The sequence below is a fragment of the Arvicanthis niloticus genome, chromosome 20 (assembly GCF_011762505.2).
Source record: "Arvicanthis niloticus isolate mArvNil1 chromosome 20, mArvNil1.pat.X, whole genome shotgun sequence".
NCBI classification, from domain to species: Eukaryota; Metazoa; Chordata; class Mammalia; order Rodentia; family Muridae; genus Arvicanthis; species Arvicanthis niloticus.
In genome coordinates this window covers 3,714,534-3,728,304 of record NC_047677.1, presented here as the reverse complement: position 1 = coordinate 3,728,304, position 13,771 = coordinate 3,714,534, and the positions used below count along the sequence as shown (strand labels likewise).

Genomic DNA, 13,771 nt, shown 5'->3' with positions numbered 1-13,771 from the left:
AAATAATATATTTGATAAGGAGTTGATAACCAAATTACATATAAGCAGTGACTACAACTTTACAGCAAAACAACTGGTAAGGTTGTAATGTGGAATGAAGAGTTAAGCAGTTATTCAGAGTAGCTTTACAAATGAAGCATGCTTAAAGGTACTAAACAAAGGGGGCGGGGAGGGTGGGGGTGGGGGGCGGGGGGGCGGGGGGGACCCCCCACGCCTGCCTTGCCTGCTTCCTCTACTCATTCCTCTAGCAAGTCCTCCCAAACACCCCGCCCCCAGCCCGAGACTGAGGCAGATTCCTCTGAGGACGAGCCCAATTCAGAAATTCAAAATGAAAGTGATAATGAGGACTCTACAAGTGATCCCACAGTCTTCAAAAAGCTCTGTTTTAAACATCTTGAAAAGTTAAATTTGGCCATTAGAAACTATGGCCCCAATGCCCCCTTTACTCTTTCCCTCCTTGAGAGTCTCAGTGGAGGTGGATATCTAACTCCCAATGAATGGCTCACCATCGCCCAGTCTGTCCTGATTCGGGGACAGTTCCTTTCTTGGCAAGCTGATTGGGCTGATTGCTGCAGGTCTCAGGCCGAAGCTAATCTCTGGAGCACACGCTCACCTGCCAACAAATGGATGCTTGATAAACTCCTAGGTTGAGGGAAATATGCCTCTGGGTCTTTTAGCTCAGTCCTCTTCAGCAGCCATGAGCACCTGGAGAGTCATTCCCATGAAAGGCTCTGTTCTTTCTCCCTTGACTAAGATCACTCAAGGCAATCAAGAAGAGTTTTCATAGTTTGTTGCTCACCTCCTGGAGGCAGCTGAGAGGTCCTTGGGACCTGGCCAGGGAGAAAATAAACTTCTCCAACAGCTGGCTTATGAGAATGCTAACTCTGCCTGCAGGGCTGCCCTTCGAGGAAAATATAAAAACAAAGATTTAGACGAGATGATCCATATCTGCAAGGATGTAGATCCCTTTGCCCAAAAGGTCTCACAAGCCATCAATCTGGCTGTGGGAGCAGCCACTAGTGGTGGAGCGACCAGATCCGCTTGTTTTAGATGTGGTCAACTGGGTCATTTTGCTAAACAGTGCCCTCAGGGTAGACCCATGGCTCAGCCCCCATCTCAACTGAGGGGAGAGCGTCCACTTCCAATGACCCCTTGCCCTCGCTGCAAGCGAGGCAAACACTGGGCTAATACCTGCCGTTCCAAAATTGATATTCTGGGCAACCCCCTTCCTCCCCTTCAGGGAAACAGGATGTGGGGCCAGCCCCAGACCCCTCAGCCAGTCTCCTTCCTGCCAGCCTTGGGGAACAGCCAGGCAGGGCCACACCAAAGCCTCCATCAACAGTTCCCAAAACAGCCTAAGCCTTCCGTAGGGCTACCCCAGGAAGCATAGGATTGGACCTCTGTGCCTCCTCCAATACAATATTAGAAACTGGAGGAGGAGTTCAGATAATCCCTACTGGTGTCTTTGCCCCCCATCCCAGACTTACTATCTTATCTTGGGCAGAGCATCTGCCACACTCCAAGGCACTACCATCTTCCCTTCAAATGTTGATAACAATTACTCTGGAGAAATTAAAGTATTTGCCACTAGCTCCAGAGGGCGCCTTTACATCGGCCAGGGACAGCGCCTTGCACAGGCTCTCTCCCTTCCGCTGAACACCTCAACACCCTCCTTTGGCCCATCCCAGGGTGCTTCCACCCCAGGGTCCTCTGATGTCTTTTGGGTCCAAAGACTCTCACAAGAACGCCCACAGCTAAAACTTAAACTCAATGGCAAAACTTTTGAGGGCATTCTTGATTCAGGAGCGGACTCCACAGTTATCTCACAGGCCTCCTGGCCCCCCTCTTGGCCCTGTCAACCTTCTTTAACCCACCTTCAGGGCATTGGCCAGTCCACCAACACCCTTCAAAGCTCCCAGTTGCTAACTTAGGAGGATCCTGAGAGCAATACTGGACATGGTAGACCATTCATTGTACCTGGCCTCCTTATAAACGTATGGGGTCGAGATATATTGAGTCAAATGTGAGTCCTTATGTTTAGCCCCTCTGCGGCTGTCACCCACCAGATGCTGGACCAGGTGTTTATCCCTAGACAAGGCTTGGGCAGACACAACCAAGGAATCCCTACCTCAATTGCTGTTACACCAAAGACCTCACGCTCAGGACTAGGTTATGATTCAAAATTTTCTTAAGGGCTCCTCCTGCACACCAGGCAGATAAAATCACATGGAAGTCAGATTTCCCTGTCTGGATTGACCAATGGCCTCTCCCCCAACATAAACTTTCAGCGGCCATGCAGTTAGTGCAGGAACAATTAGATGCTGGCCACATTGAACCCTCCACCTCCCCTTGGAATACACCCATTTTGTGATAAAATAGAAAGGAGGCAGATGGAGACTGCTCCAGGACCTCAGAGAAATTAATAAGACTATGGTCCCAATGGGAGCCCTCCAGCCTGGCCTCCCCTCCTTAGGTATTAGGCAATACCTAAGGGTTACAATAAGATGGTTATCAACTTGAAAGATTGTTTTTTCTGTATCCCCCTACATCCAGAGGATAGTAAGCACTTTGCCTTTAGCCTCCCTATTGTTAATTGCATTGGGCCATCTCCACGATTTCAGTGGAGGGTCCTGCCTCAAGGCATGGCCAATAGCCCCACCCTTTGCCAAAAATTTGTGGCCCAGGTCATTGACCCTTTTCACCTTACATACCTTGAGCTGTATATTGTCCACTACATGGATGACATCCTTTTGGCTGGCCTTGATGAGACCACCTTACTAAGGGTTGGCCAGGAGTTGGTAACTGCCCTTCAAGATCTCGGGATACAGATTGCTCCCGAGAAGGTCCAGCTATACAGCCCCCACATTTATTCTTGGGTTTTGAACTTTACCCCTCTGTTCCGTGCCCCTTCTGAGTCCCCTTCGCCCATGAAAGAGACACGTGAGGCAGTGTTCGGGTAGTTCTACAGCAAGGCTTTATTCTTGTATCAACTGAAGCAGAAGACCCCAAGCCCGAGAAAGGCGCTGCTATATGTACCCTAGAGTGGTGAGTTCACTTCTGATTGGCTGTTCACTTATCACCCCATATTACGCCCTGGGATGGGCAGTGGCTTGGTGCGCTTTTGCCTTTTGCACCTGCGCAGTTAGTTGTTTACTTGTGGGAGCACAGGATGCCCGCGCCATCTTGTAATGGTGAATGTTGTCACACTCACCGCGGCTCCTAACATCTCCCCCTTTCAATTTTATTAAGATGGAACAACCTTTTGCCTATCAAGCGCAGCACCAACTCAGTGAGGGAAAGCAGAAGCCTGATCCCCTGTGCAAAATGAGATATTGTAATGGGTTTCTTCTCTTGTCGTCGTGCAATGAGTAATACTTCCCATACCCATCTCGATGCCTTTTTGTCGGGGAAAGGGAGCCTCCACTCTGGAGCGCCCGGCGGCCGTCCGTGCGCGGAGAGGAAGTTTTGGCATCAAACCTTTGTGCAGTCAGGCATACTTTTGGGAAATCTATCCACACTCGTGGAGCATTCCCTGTCGAGTACCCACTCGCAAACACCTCTAAATATTCAGGTACCACAGTTATTCAGGCAAGGGCTGGCTAGACTTAGACCTCTCATCCACCCAGTGCAATGGGCTGAACCCTTGGGGTGCATCGACTGAGGGTCTCAGTCATCAGATACTTTCTTAGCCTAGATAGCCAAATTTCAGGGGAAGATCCTTGCTCAAGGCTACAAGTGCTTGGGCGATAGCAACCTTGTCACGCTTTTGTTGGGCTCTGAGCTTGCAGACCAACCATAACATGAACACTAATCCACAACATAGGGCTGCACCAAACAGGCCTATCCCCACCCTTTAAGAAAGAAAGAAAAGGCAGAGGTAAGCCAAGAAGTAAAATCACCAGGGGTAACAGGGTCCACTCATGTTCCATTAAGGCTCAGAATCCGGATCTGCAATTGCTGCTGCATCTGGTCCAGCTCCCTAGTCCAATTCCCTTGTAAATAAGCAGAAAGAGTATGGCTTTGAATAAATGTATCATTCATAAATCTCAGAGGTGTAATACATAGATGTGGGGTTGCTGACATGCAGCTCATTTGAACCACATCTGTGAGTTGTTCCACATGGGCTTGGAGCAAATCAACTCTCTGATTGACCAACAGAATGCCTGATGCCAAGTGTGCATCCACTTTCTGTAGAGTGGTCAAAGCCTCAGAAGTCTTTTCTGAAATTTGATTAACAACAGTAGCTGCTGTAACTTGATTAGCCAAAGCTATGCTGGCTGTCACAGATGCAGCTGCAGAGATGGCAATAGCAGTGATAATGGCTGCAGTTATATCAAAATCTCTCTTCTGTCGAAATAAAGTCAAGGTTCCAGACGTCTGAACGGGGATAGGGATCCATAGTAGTATACTGGCCATTAGGGCCTGCATATAGACAAGAGCAGACCTGCACTGGGACATAAAGCAAGTTACATTGGTACAAGTATTAAAGGAGTTGTTGGATAAGATGAAAAGAAATGGAGGATACACACAAACTGGAGTGAGGCATTACAGTTAAGGGTATAGGAGAAATTCTGTTTAGCAGAAGTGGTGCCTTTTAAGAAGGCAAGGGCATAGGTTTTGGAAAAGCAGATAGGATAGCCATCTAAATTCACTATATATACTAGGAACCCAATTTAGGAGAGTCCAATTGAGAACTGAGAGCTTCTGCAGATGAATCCTTCGGGGGGTCATTTTCAGGAACCGCGAGCCGCCACGTCAGTCGCTCTGGCAGCCAAAATGGGTTGTCTTCTTCCTGTGGAAAAACAAAAACCGCTCCCCTGGATCTTATTAAAATAGGATCTGGGCCTTTCCATTGACCAGTCAAAACATCTTTCCATTTTATCATTTCTTTTGGCCTAGTTGGTTCCAGGCAATGGTGATCAGCTGCCGTGTTGCCCTGACTGTCCAAATTCAAAAAATTAAGAGTAAAAAGTGCCAGAGAGACAATAACCCGTGGCACCGTGGGCAGAGCTTCCTCAACTTCTCCTTTTTGTTTCATCAAATAAGTTTTAAGGGTACGATGAGCACGCTCAATGATGCCCTGTCCCTGGGGGTTGTAAGGAAGACCCATCAGGTGTGTCACCTCCATTTGGCGACAAAATTGTTGAAATTTTTGAGAAGTGTAGTCTGGTCCATTGTCAGTTTTAAGGATTTTAGGCTTTCCCCAAGCACTCCAAGCCTCGAGACAATGTTGAATAACATGGGCCACCTTTTCTCCGGTCAGTGGAGAGGCGAACATAACTCCAGAACAGGTATCAATGGAGACATGCAAATATTGTAATTTGCCAAAGGATGGGATGTGAGTAACATCCATTTGCCAGATCTGTAATGGCTTAAATCCCCGAGGGTTAATTCCGGTATGGGGAACAGGTAGGAATTGACAGCAGTTTTGGCATTGAGTCACGATATCTCTAGCCTCTTTTCTAATGATGTTAAATCGGCATCGTAGCGTCTCAGCTGTCACATGAAACCTTTTATGAAAGGCTTTAGCCAAATCCAATTTTGGCGAAAGGGCAATTGCAATCAACTTTGTGGCTTGATCTGCCAGGTCATTTCCACAGGACATAGGTCCTGGTAAGCCTGAGTGAGCCCTAATATGAGTTATAAAAACAGGGAATCTTCTATTAACCAAGGTAAACTGAATCTTTTGAACAACTTCTACAAGTCTGCTAGATGTCTTAATTAACCCAGCAACTTCTAATGCTTTTACTGCATTAACCACATAGAAGGAATCTGAAACAATATTTAAGGGACCTGGAAAGATTTCCAGAACCTCTGACACCACTAGGCATTCCACAATTTGAGGTGAGGTTTCATGGTATTGTTTGGATGTAACCTTGTTATTAACCACATACGCAAAGCACTTAATAGCAGGCCATGGAGGGGGTCTATCGCATCCCTGACCTTGTAGAAGGACAGCAGCCATCTCTAAATTAGCTGCCGCAAGTCCTGCATTAGTAAGCCCCCACCCCCCCCCCCCCGCCAAGCCGAGACAGGCTCTCAACCAGTCTTGTAACCCTCTGTTCCTACGAGGGGCAATGACTGTGTGACATTCCGCTGTAGCATTTTCAAAGACCATTTGTTCTATCAATGGCATCACCTGTTCCGGGTCGCCAAAAATCCTACCCGCTGCCTCGGTCATTTGGGCCACAAAATCAGAAAAAGACTCATTAGATGTCTGAATTATCTTGGACAAATAAAGGTTACTGCCTTCCTTCCTAGGGAGAGACTTCCATGCCTTTATTGCGGCTGTTGCTATCTGTGCGTAGACCTGCTAGGGATGAGTGGTCTGGTCGTTCACGTGTACGCCAACTCCAGCCAGCATGTCAAAAGTCCATAATTGTTGTCCCTCAGTGTTTGCATTAATCCTGGCTTGTTCTTGCAGTGCCTCCTGCCACAAGGCCTTCCACTCTAGGTATTGGACCATATTGTTAAGTACTGCCTTCACTGTGTCCTGCCAGTCTCCTGGCGTCATAGCAGCTGCACTTAATCTCTCCACTTGGGATACAGTAAAATTAGCCCCAATTCCATATGCATGTACTGCCTCAGCTAATTCTTTGACCTGCCTATACTCTACTGGGGCATGAACACAGGCACCTTCTGCCCCTTCAAAGACCGGAAATGCCAGCTGTAGCTGTCTCCGATCTCCTGGGCTGAGAAATGAATTAGAGATGCTGCCCGGGGCATAGGCTGGAGGCAAGGGCGGGGCCAAGGGACTCAAGGTCTTTCTTAGTCTTATCTCAGAATGGTTATTTTTTGCATAGGCGGCTGCCTCCTCCTCTAGGCTTTCTTCTTCGGAGCTGCTAAGGTCTATGGCGGCAAGCTCCTTAATGGGGTATGGGGGGGGGGGTCCTTTTGACCTCCACTTTCTCTTCACCAGCCAGTGAAGGGTCCTTAACCTTAACAGGCCCTGCAGTGGCCCCTGTTCCTTTTGAGTACTCTTTTCTTTGACCAGGCTCCTTGGCCTGTCTCTGTTGCCCAGGCTTTTTTACCTGCTTCTCCTTTCCAGGCTCCTTGGCCTTATCCTTTTCCCCAGGATCCTTGGCCTGATGCCGGCTAACACGCTCTGTTTCTGATACCCTGGAGTGGACCTCTCCTGAAACCTCTTGACTTGCACTAATAACTGTGCTGCGAGCTGGATGCCCACAACACAAATAAGCTAAAAACAAAAGCAACACAAGCAAGAGGCCAACTAGTGCAGCGGCGGCAATGGGTGAAAATCCGCTCACAACGAAGGCTTCCACCCCAAACATATCTCTCAGAGACGTACCTCGATCCTGTAGTCTTTTAACCCGCCCCGAATCTCGAGGGGTCTCTGCGGCACCTTAAAATTCCCGGGTTTCAGCACCAGATGTTCCGCGCCCCTTCCGAGTCCCCTTCTCCCGCGAAAGAGACACATGAGTCAGTGTTCGGGTAGTTACTACAGTGAAGCTTTATTCTTGTATCAACTGAAGCAGAAGACCCCAAGCCCGGGAAAGGCACTGCTATATGTACCCTTGAGTGGTGTGTTCACTTCTGATTGGCTGTTCACTCATCATCCCATATTACGCCCAGGGATGGGCAGTGGCTCGGCGTGCTTTTGCCTTTTACACCTGCGCAGTTAGTTGTTTACTTGTGGGAGCACAGGATGCCCGTGCCATCTTGTAATGGCGAATGTTGTCACGCTCACCGCGGCTCCTAACACCCCTCTAAGGTTCTTTCTCAAAAAATTGAACTCAGAAAAGATTCCTTACAAACACTCAATGACTTTCAACGCCTTTTGGGGGACATAAATTGGTTATGTCCCTATCTAAAATTAACAGCTGGAGAGCTCAAGTCTCTATTTGACATTCTTCGAGGAGACTCTGACCCCTCCTCTCCCCAAACCTTAACCCCTGAGGCCACCTCTGCCCTTAAGCTCATGGAGAAAGCTATTCAACAACAGACTGTTACCTATTATTCTCCTACCTCCCCCTTGTGGCTATTGGTTCTTTCCACCATGTTTGCCCCCACGGGACTGTTGTGGCAGACTAAACCTTTGTATTGGCTTCATTTGCCCACCACCCCTCCTAAAGTACTACCTGTTTATCCCTCCTTGATGGCACAAATCATAAGGATGGGAAGAGAAACCTTTCTGAAACTCTTTGGTAAAGACCCTGACCTTGTCAGTGTTCCCTATGATGCCGCCCAAGTCCGATGGCAAATGGACTCCAGACCTCAGACAAATGGGCCTAACTGTCTTTCATTTCAGGGAAAGATAGATAATCACTATCCCTCTGACAAACTCATACAGTTCCTTGAACATCAAGAGGTGGTCTTCCCTAAAATGACTAAGAACTACCCCATTCCTCAAACACCATTGATCTTTACAGATGTATCGTCCTCTGGGGTTGCAGCCTTTAATATAGGTGGACAGGTTTCTAAGTTTCAGACCAAATTTTCCTCAGCACAGTTGGTAGAATTGTTTGCTGTTATTCAAGTTTTTAAGATTCTTCCAGATTGTGCTTTTAATCTTTTTACTGACAGTGCATATGTGGCCCAATCAGTACCTTTGCTAGAGACTGCCCCCTTTATACAGCCGTCTACCAATGCTTCCCCCCTCTTTTCTGAGCTCCAAGACATAATTTTAGCTAGATCCCATCCATTCTTTGTGGGTCACATACGTGCCCACTCTGGTCTTCCTGGACCCCTGAGTGAGGGAAATGACCTCGTTGACAGGGCCACCTGAGGGTCTCGATCCAGCCTGGTGACCTTGGCCCTACCCTCTGATCCTATACAACAAGCACAAAAGGCTCACCAACTACATCATCTAAATGCCCAGACCCTCTGACAGATGTTCTCTATTACCAGAGAACAGGCATGCCAGATAGTGCGTCAGTGTCAAGGATGTCTCACCCTCCTACCTGAGCTACATCTGGGGGTGAACCCTCGTGGCCTCACCCCAGGAGAAATATGGCAAATGGATGTTACTCATTTTGCCCCTTTTGGCAAGCTTACGTATATACATGTTTCTATTGATACCTTCAGTGGTTTTCTCTGCGCCTCCCTTCAATCTGGAGAAGCTACCAAAAATGTTATTAATCATGTGAATTCTTGCCTTGCCTTTATGCCCATACCTAAGATGCTCAAGACTGATAATGGCCCTGGATATACCAGCACCTCCTTTAAGCAGTTTTGTGCCCAGCTCAACATTAACCATGTTACTGGTATCCCATATAACCCCCAAGGACAGGGCATTGTAGAAAGGGCACATCAGACCTTAAAGAATATGCTCTTAAAATTACAACATTCAGGGGGCATTTTATACCCCCAAAAGGGGAATCATAAAACCTTGTTAAATCATGCACTATTCGTTCTCAATTTTTTGACCCTTGATGAAAGAGGAAAGTCTGCAGCAGACAGATTTTGGCACCCTACTACAGCAGACTCCTATGCCAAAGCCATGTGGAAAGATCCATTGACACACAAATGGAATGGTCCTGACCCAGTCCTTATCTGGGGGAAAGGACACACGTGCATATATGATTCCAAGGAACAAAATGCCAGATGGCTACCAGAAAGACTGGTGAAGTTGGCTAACTCCACCCGAGAGATACCCCCTGAGAATAGTTTTTTTTTTTTGTTTTTTTTTTTTTTTTAAAAAAAATAGAGAATTTATTACCAAGTAAGCAACTTCGTCAGACAACTTTAGGGGAATCTTTCTGGGATTCGTTGGCAAATATGAAGACTTCAAAGGTATGACAACAACACATTCTTTTCAAGCTATCACATCTTGAAACTTCTAGAGCCTTAGAATAAATTAACCATGTTCAAGAAGCAAACATAATAGCAATGAATAGGAAGTGTTTGTGATAAGGTAAGATCAAATGAACCAGAGCAGAGTATGCTATCACTTATACTGCACAGCACTCTTATAAGGGTTAAAGTTAGAACACTCCTATTTCTTAAGGTGAGACTCAAGAGAGGTTACACAGCTTAACCAAGGGTACATAGAATTACTACCTGAGAGGACAAAATTAAAAATCCCAGAAAGTTTGAGTCCCAACCTTAGTCTTGTAATACATATAAGAAATTAACCACAAGTACGCAATAACATATTAATTTCATCAATTCTTATAATATTTTCTTTGGCCACTGTAGAAAAAAATGAGGACTTCAGTCATGCTAATGTCTCATATGTCAGCTTTCTTATATAAGTTCATAGACAGCCATATAGAATTTCCAAAGACAAACATGCAGGAGAAAACCATTATCCTAAATCATAAAATTGGAAAAACCTATAGTTATTTTGATGAAAACTGAGAATAGTTCTTAACTGTGCTTCCTTTCAGAAAAATGCATCCAGTCGCCTTACTCCTCCTGCTCACGCTCTAGATTTACCTGACTGTGAGTATCAAGCTCCAACACTCCCCATACTAGATTTATAATTTTACTCCGGTCATAATAAACCAAGCAGGAGATATTGTTAATTCCAGCTCTTCACTTGGAACCCAGCCTTCATGGCCCTCTTTGGAGGTAGACCTTTGTGTTCTCAATCTGGGAACCAGTGCAAACTGGGGGACCCTCTCCCATTATTGGCCCCAAAGTCAGCCAGTTGATACAAATAACCCCAAGTATGATGGCCACCTTACAGGATGTAACTCCTATGATAGGAGAGTCTCCTTGACGAATGATCTGTCTGGCCTCTATGTATGCCCTGGACCCTTCCACCATGATCGTTCTCAAAATTATAAATGTGGCTATGGCTCTGATGATTATTGTGCATCTTGGGGTTGTGAAACTATGGGGGATGCATACTGGAAGCCCTCTTCCTCCTGGGATTATATCACTCTAAGGAGAAAGTTTCTACCTACATATATACAGAAGAAACTAGGTATCACAACTGGCCAACCATTAAAATCCCAGTGTGAGTCCAAGTGGTGTGTCCCTCTTCTTATATCCTTTACAGGGAAAAGGGAAGAATAAAGATTGGACGGGCCATGGATATGAATGGGACTTACATCTGAGAGAGTGCACAACCTGGTAACCCAGCTGCTCGGATCCGGGACTCACCTTTAAAATCAAACTCCTTAAGAACATCCCTAATAAAAATGTTGCTGCTGTGGGACCTAACCCCGCCCTACAGTGCCCACTACCACGGGCTAATTCCGCTCCCAAACCTACAGTCATCATTACAGCCATCTCACCTTTCTCCACCTCCCCCCAGCCTACCCTATTTCAACCCACCATGCCTGCAGCCCCCCCCACCCCAGCTCTGCTGATCTTATTGTCTCACTGGCAAATGCCTCCCTTGTAGCTATTCATAATACCAGTGAATATCAGTATCAAGAGTGTTGGATTTGTTTTTCACTTACTCCTCCTTTTTATGAAGGAATAGCTGTTTTTACCCCCCCCCCCTTTCCGATAATAGCAATTTGTTATTGTGGGCTATTTCACCTGAGGGAGGTCTCACTCTTAGTTCCATCTCGGGAGTAGGCCTCTGTCTTTTGGGGCCCTCCATGCTCCCCCCCCCACGAGATTTAGTTCCCATTTGCAACCAGACATTGATTTTAAATAATACCTTTTTATATACCATAGCACCCAATAGTACTTATTTTGCCTGTGCCACTGGATTGACACCACATATCTCTAATTCTGAATTTTTAAAAACCAGAGACTATTGTGTGGTTGTTACCATCCTCCCCCGCTTTTTCATTCATGACCCCGAATCCTTTCTTAATATTTTAGATAGGGGCCCCTCCCTTAAGATCAAATGTGAGCCTTTGACAGCCCTTACACTGTCCGTTATATTAGGAATCAGCGCCGTTGGCGCAGATACCTGCATTGCCTCCCTAATTACCTCTAATAATCATTATACCCATCTTCAGTCTCTTATTGATAAAGATTTAAATAATTTGAGAGAAGGAATACAAGACCTCAAGGACTCTGTGGCCTCACTCTCTGAGGTGGTTCTACAGAACCGCAGAGGACTAGATCTAGTCTTCCTAAAAGATGGAGGCCTGTGTGTGGCACTTAAAGAAGAATGCTGTTTTTATTCTGATAAGACTGGCCTTGTCCAAAATAGTTTAAACAAGGTCAAAAAGAGCCTAGAGGAAATAAAGAGCCAGAGAACAACAAGAGTCATGGTATCAAAATTGGTTCTCTACTTCACCTTGGCTTACCACCCTATTACCCAGTTTATTAGGACCCCTTGTTGGTATTTTATTGCTTTTGTCTTTTGGCCCTTGGGCCTTTAATCATCTCACAAGTTTTGTTAAGAACCAGATTGATGCTGCCATCAAACCTGTTGGAGTCCATTATCATCAGCTGAAGACCAAGGATGACGCCAAAGTGATCCTCCCCGAGCCTGGGACAGCTGCCGCCAGCCCCCCTGCCTCCCCCTATGGATGACCCCTAGACGTCCACGCCCTCAAGAAGGGTTCCTGGTATGCCTGGCTCTGCCCTCATTTCTCTCGGTAGGGAGCCTGGCCTTTTGATCACCCTGACAAAAATTGGCTTTTTCCTAAACTAAGGCCTGCCCTTGATGTAGCCCTCTAAAATCAGGGAATCTTCCTTTATGGCAATATTATATCCCAAACTGACAAATGGCTGGTAACCTGAGCATTTACAAAGGGATTAGGATGGCTGTGAGTTAGCCCGATGAAGGGATTATTGTAGGTCTACTTCCCAGGGGCCCACCCAATGCAGCCGGAAAGGATTGCGTGGTGCTGGGAGTGGGTGCAGCCTACATAGCTTAAGACATGGCCCTCACTCTCCTTTCACCCACCTCGGGGTCCCTTGACGTTGCCTATGTCAACAGCCTAAAGCCTTCGACCATCAACGTGACTCGTCTCACATCAATGTCTTGGGGTTATGAACTTGTCCAAGACCCCCCATAATTAGACCTCCAAATTCTAAAATTCACATAGGGTTGATCACAAGACACCCTCTCTTTCTAAACAGAGAAGGGGGAGATGTCAGAAGCCAGGACCCTCGTCCCTTACCTTCACCCCCTACTTCTCCCCACCTTCACAAGATCCCCTGCAGCTTCATCCTGCCTGGCAACCACAAGATCCGGGTTGGCAGCTGCAGATAGACTCATAGATTCAAAGCAGTGTACCGTGTCTTATGGGAAAAGCAGTGTACCGTATTTTCTGAGAAAAGCAGGTAGACCACAAAATAATTCAGGGCATAGGCAAAGAAGATTCTGTACTTTTCCACCACCTGGCCCCTCTCACCCCTCCCCTTGTAAAATGTATTATAAAAAGACGCTTCGTGTCCAAATACACGGCTCTTGACAAGCAATTGCTTCCTTGAGTCCTCTCTCTCTCTCTCGCCCGTTCTTTTTTTCAGGTTGCGGTCCTCCTTGCCCCCACGAATTACTAGGACCTGTGGGTCGGGTCAAAGTGTTAGTGATAATGTGCAGCTGGAAACAAGCCAGCAAAACATGAACATCAGGAGGTGGAGTTTGTAATGATACTACTGCTGTGGAAAACTATTATGCCAGTTCATCAGAAATATTTGCAGAAGAACTAACATGTAATGCAGTAATTAGTTTTTGGTGTTTATGAGGAAAAATCAGAATCTTGATGAGACATTATTATACTCTAATGTTCACTGTCATATTATCAATGGGAACCAAGATGTGAAAGCAATCTAAATATCTTTTGATAAGCAAATAAAGAAAATGTATTACATACATATGATCTGTGATACTGTTCTTTTTTTAAATTGAATACTTTATTTATTTACATTTCAAATGTAATCCCCTTTT

At 46.1% G+C, this 13,771-nt stretch overlaps 1 long non-coding RNA gene across 1 annotated transcript in view; it reads left to right on the top strand.

Annotated features, from left to right (window-relative positions):
- The window catches only part of LOC143435168 (uncharacterized), a 195,732-nt gene extending 183,937 nt beyond the window's left edge, over positions 1–11,795 (top strand). Inside the window, exons 5-6 of the long non-coding RNA XR_013105227.1 lie at positions 10,350–10,404; positions 10,967–11,795. This is a non-coding gene — a long non-coding RNA (uncharacterized LOC143435168). The remainder of the gene's footprint in view (positions 1–10,349; positions 10,405–10,966) is intronic.
- Positions 11,796–13,771: the final 1,976 nt, after the last annotated feature.